Source organism: Solanum pennellii, chromosome 4 (assembly GCF_001406875.1).
Source record: "Solanum pennellii chromosome 4, SPENNV200".
NCBI classification, from domain to species: Eukaryota; Viridiplantae; Streptophyta; class Magnoliopsida; order Solanales; family Solanaceae; genus Solanum; species Solanum pennellii.
Window position 1 is genome coordinate 23,906,192 of NC_028640.1, and position 4,827 is coordinate 23,911,018.

Consider the following 4,827-nt stretch of genomic DNA (forward strand, 5'->3'; position numbering starts at 1 on the left):
CCATTTTCTCTTTCTTTGAATGTTGAATGGTACAAATTAATTAATAATTTGATATTTTTATTTGATGTCTAAAAGTATATATCCATGTTCTATGTCTTTATTAATAATTTTGCATGAGTACTTCTTAGATTTAACTAAAGTTTGACAAAAGCAAAGCATAAGGATACAAACAAAAATGTCCCTTTTCTTGATCTCTAATTTAGATATTTAAATAAATACTTGAAATATATAACTTTTTTTTTAAATTTAAATTCGAGAATCAACCCATTTTATAAGAATAAACGAAATCGTATCCAGGTCCAAACGAGACCTAGAATAAATGAGCAAAAATACAGATTAAAAAACATAAATCATAAACTAATATTATAAAAAAAGAAACTATCCACATCTTGTCTAGATAAGACCAGGTCTCTTCATCTTCATTGTGCAGTAGCTTCAAGGTCCTTGAATGGTCATCATGTCATCTCCTATTGCCTTCATCTCCTTGCGCTTGAGCGATTTCCATTTAGATATTTAACCTCTCACAAATTTCATGGAATCTATCTAAATGAAAACTTCTTCAGCTCAATGATTGTAAGAGAATAAGATCGAGAAAATGGCTAGGAACAAGTGGAGGAGAGAATAGACAGATAGTGAACAATTCACCCTCATGATCTTCCCTCGTATACATAATGAGTTCTATAAGAACTAATACCACTGTATTAAAATTCAGAAGTAGGTCTGTTATTAACTAACTTTCTATCGAACTCCTTCTCCTTACTTTATATAGAAATGTGCGGTAGATTAGCTCACTTGTCCACTACGGTTGATTGATAAATTGTTGTTTGTTGCTGCTTTAGTGTACTTGTATCTTTGCTTATGCTTAAGAATCTTTTGTTGTATTTTATATCAGTTGGATTCATTGCGCCTTGAACTGTTTGTATGCCTAGTGAAGTTCGTGTTTTGTAGTAGCTTGGTTCTTAAATTGGGGATTTTCCTTTTTTCCAATTGTGGAATGGCTAGACCTTGAACTGGTAATTGTGAAAAATGATTATAATTTGTATAATAGTGTCTGCACCTGCAAAATGAGCAGCATTGTTCAATAAAAAATCTGCCAATTTGTTCCCTTCTCTATAGACATGCACAATCTCCCCATTCCCATTGCTTAGCAACTTCTTAATGTTTTGCACAACTACAGAAACAACCCACGGAATGTCCTAAAAATCATCCAATATCTTCTTTGTAATTAGAGAGTCAGTTTCTATAGTCAGTGTTGTTATGCGGAATTTGAGATAATACGAGAAAATATAAACGCGAAAAACAAGACAACAGATTTACGTGGTTCACCAATAAATTGGCTACGTCCACGGGGAAGAGGGAGAGCAGTTTTATTATGGAGAGGCAAGAACAGAATTACAGAATAGGGTTTGCCATAGCGTCTATATATAGTGCTAAGCTATGCCCTAACAGGCTTGGGCCCAACATACAGAATTGACAGATAATTAAGGGCCCAATACAACAACATTGTATACCGTCGGTTCTGTTTGTAACGGGTCCAATTCAAGGCATTCAACAAGTGTAGTACTCCAGGCTGCCCTTAATGCTTTGACTTTGCTAGGCACACAAACAGTTCAAGGCGCAATGAAAGCATCTGATATAAAGTAGAACAATAAAATGCATAAGCATAAGCAAAGGTACAAGTACACTAAAGCAGCAACAAACAACAATTTATCAATCAACCGTAGTGGACAAGTGAGCTAATCTACCGCACATTTCTATATTAAGTAAGGAGAAGGAGTTCAATAGAAAGTTGGTTAATAACATACCTATTTATGAATTTGTATGCAATGGTATTAGTTCTTATGGAACTCTTTTTGTATACGAGGAAAGATAATAAGGGTGAAATGGTCACTATCTATCGATTCTCTCCCACACTGGTTCGTGGCCATTTTTTCAATCTTGTTGCTCTTACAATCGTTCAACTGAAGAAGTCTTCACAGAGATAGATTCCATGACATTTCTGAGAGGTTAAATTTCTAGATGGATATCGCTCAAGCTCATGGAGATGAAGGTAATAGGGGATGACATGATGGCCTTTGAAGAACCTTGAAGCTGTTGCACAATGAAAAAGATGAAGAGACCTGGTCTTATCTAGACCATATGTTGATACTTCCCTTTTTTAGAATATTAGTTTATGCTATAGTATTTTATTGTCTGTATTTTTGCTTCTTTTGTCCTAGATCTCATTTGGGCCTAAATATGATTTCGTTTATTGTAATAAATTGGGCTGCTGCCCAAATTTCATTTTTTTTAAAAAAGTTATTTAATTCACGTGTTTATTTATATATTTAAATTAGAGATCAAGGAAATGAGCATTTTTGTTTGGAAGTTACCTAACAAGTATTAATGCAAAATTATTAATAAAGACATATAACATAGATATATACTTTTAGAAGTCAAATAAAAATATCAAAATGTAAATTAATTGGTACCGTTAAACATTCAAATAAAGAGAAAATTGTCTAACCCCCCCCCCCTCCCCACAAATCTATATTCGAAATTTCAACAACACACTTATATTTCACGAGAGTCCTATAAACCCCTGAAACTATTTTAAAGAGAAATTATTTGCTCCCACAACGCTAAAGTTGCAAAAAAGGTGTAGGTCATGCAAAAAGACTAACTAAAACTTTAATATTTTCCTTATTTCATATAACTTTTGCTTTTAAAAAAATTTTTAATGTTCCTTTTATTTATTTGTTACTTTTTACGTTTTCTTCTTCATTGTTCTTCTCTTTACCAGACGACAACAACACCGGCGATATGGGCTTCTTTGATCCACCAGGTGAGCTTGACTCCTCCACTATCAGTTGTCCGCCCACATATATCTTAGATCACTAAGCTCCCTCTCATTTTAGAATGTAGCTCTACTAAAAATTCACCAAAAATAATTTGTGTTAACTAGTATATGATAAAAAGCACATCAACAATCAATTTCGATGTAAACCACCACCTAAATCTCCATCACCACATGCTCTGTTTTAATAACTCAAAGATATAAGATGCAAATGTTGGGTATGTAGCAAGAGTAAATGGGAAATGGAGGGAAAATGAAAAGAAGAGGAACTTGGAAAGTTGAGAATTTGAAAAATTCTCTTACGGTTTTATGAAAAGACATTTGTCCCTCATTAGTGGTGAAAAGAAAAATTGGAGAGTTTAAATATAGGAACACTCCTATTAATTATTAAAAGGGTTTGAAAGAGGAACCCCATCGCGCTGTCGCCGTCATCGCTAGACTTCGGCTTCTGCTTTGGCATTAGAAAATGATCAAGAGATTATTTATTGCACAAATGTTGTTTTAATTATTTATTTATTTAATTAAAATAAATTAAATGGCCAAAACATATCAATTGATTAGTTAATTAACCGAAACAACCAAATTTTTTCAATTATTCAGTTAATTGACCGATCCGAACCAAATCCGCGCGCTACCCATTTTACTTAAATTCCTTCCCATTTTATTTGAATTTTCCGTGGTTCGCTGACACCAGAGTTTTGAGTATCAATATGCTGATGATTGAGATCATTTTGTCTTGGGAGAACATATTCCAAATCAAATATCTGATACTATAGGGGAATAATTTCCTTAAGGGGACACTATGCATTCAGTGGGTTTGATCTTTCTCTGTTTGAATTTTTCAGATTCTGGTACGTTTACAGATTTTAGTTTTTTTTATGAATTAATCTCTGTTTATCTTTCTTACTGGTGCATTAAACTTTGGTAACTTCGTGTTTTTGTGAAGTTTTATTGGAATCACTAATGTATTTTTCAAACACATATTGGTAACAATCTTAAGGAAATTATATTTTTATTTTAATCTTCGTTTCTGGTGGAGAGAAAATATTTGTGGTTTTATATTCATTCAAGTCTGCAATTTTAAGTTATTTCTTACTGAATCTGTATCAGTTTTGTTTATCAGAAAAGGTAAACAACAATGTTATAGTGGTTGTTGCTACACCAACCTGAACTGCTGTACCACAAACAGAGAAATCAAAAAAATTGTCTAGTGTGAATTTCAAAGGATGACAACAACAGGTGTTTTTCTGGCTTACCACTCTTGGTTTGCAGAAATTTACCAATGAAGAAACTTCAGTGCCTGTTGCTGAAATGTCAGGCAGAAAATTCATGATTATTGAAGCATGGAAACAGACATATTTCCAATATAAAGGCTACATTCTGAGTGCTTTAGAGGATGATTTATATAATGTCTATAGTGCAATGACAACTTCAAAAGTATTGTGGAATGAAATTGAGAAGAAATATAAGACAGAAGACGCATGCTTGAAAAAGTTTGTGGTCGCAATTAATATTTTTAGACTATAAAATTGTAGATAGTAAAACTGATGGATCACAAGTGCAGGAACCACAACTTATTTTCCATGATCTGATTGCTGAAGATATGGTAGTAAATGAAGCTTTTCAAGTGGCTACAATGATCGAGAAGTTGCCTCCATCATGAAACGACTTTAAGAATTATCTAAAGCACAAGCGAAAATAAATGAAGTTTGAAGATATTGTGGTTCAACTCAAGATTGAGAAGATAAAAATATCACTGAAAAGAAGTCTCGCAAGAGTTCGACAATCATTGGAGTTAATAATGTTGAAGAAGCTGCTACCAAAGACAAGAAGAGAAAGAAGTCCTACGAACAAAAGTCAGAAAAGACCAAGAAGAAATTCAAAGAAAACTGTTACTTTGGTGGTAAGACTGGTCATAGGTCTTCTGACTGTCGTACTCCAAGAAAGGACAAAGACAAAGCAAAGGCAAAAGTCAAACATACATCCTAGAA

The 4,827-nt window shown here is 33.3% G+C and overlaps 1 long non-coding RNA gene across 1 annotated transcript; it reads right to left on the reverse strand.

The window, feature by feature from the left end:
• Positions 1 to 281: 281 nt before the first annotated feature.
• On the reverse strand, positions 282 to 2,225 carry LOC107017238. Its single transcript, XR_001456476.2, has 3 exons — positions 1,806 to 2,225; positions 1,512 to 1,630; positions 282 to 1,057 (listed from the first exon to the last, which is right to left on the reverse strand). It is a non-coding gene; the product is annotated as an uncharacterized LOC107017238 (long non-coding RNA).
• Between the last annotated feature and the right edge of the window lie 2,602 nt (positions 2,226 to 4,827).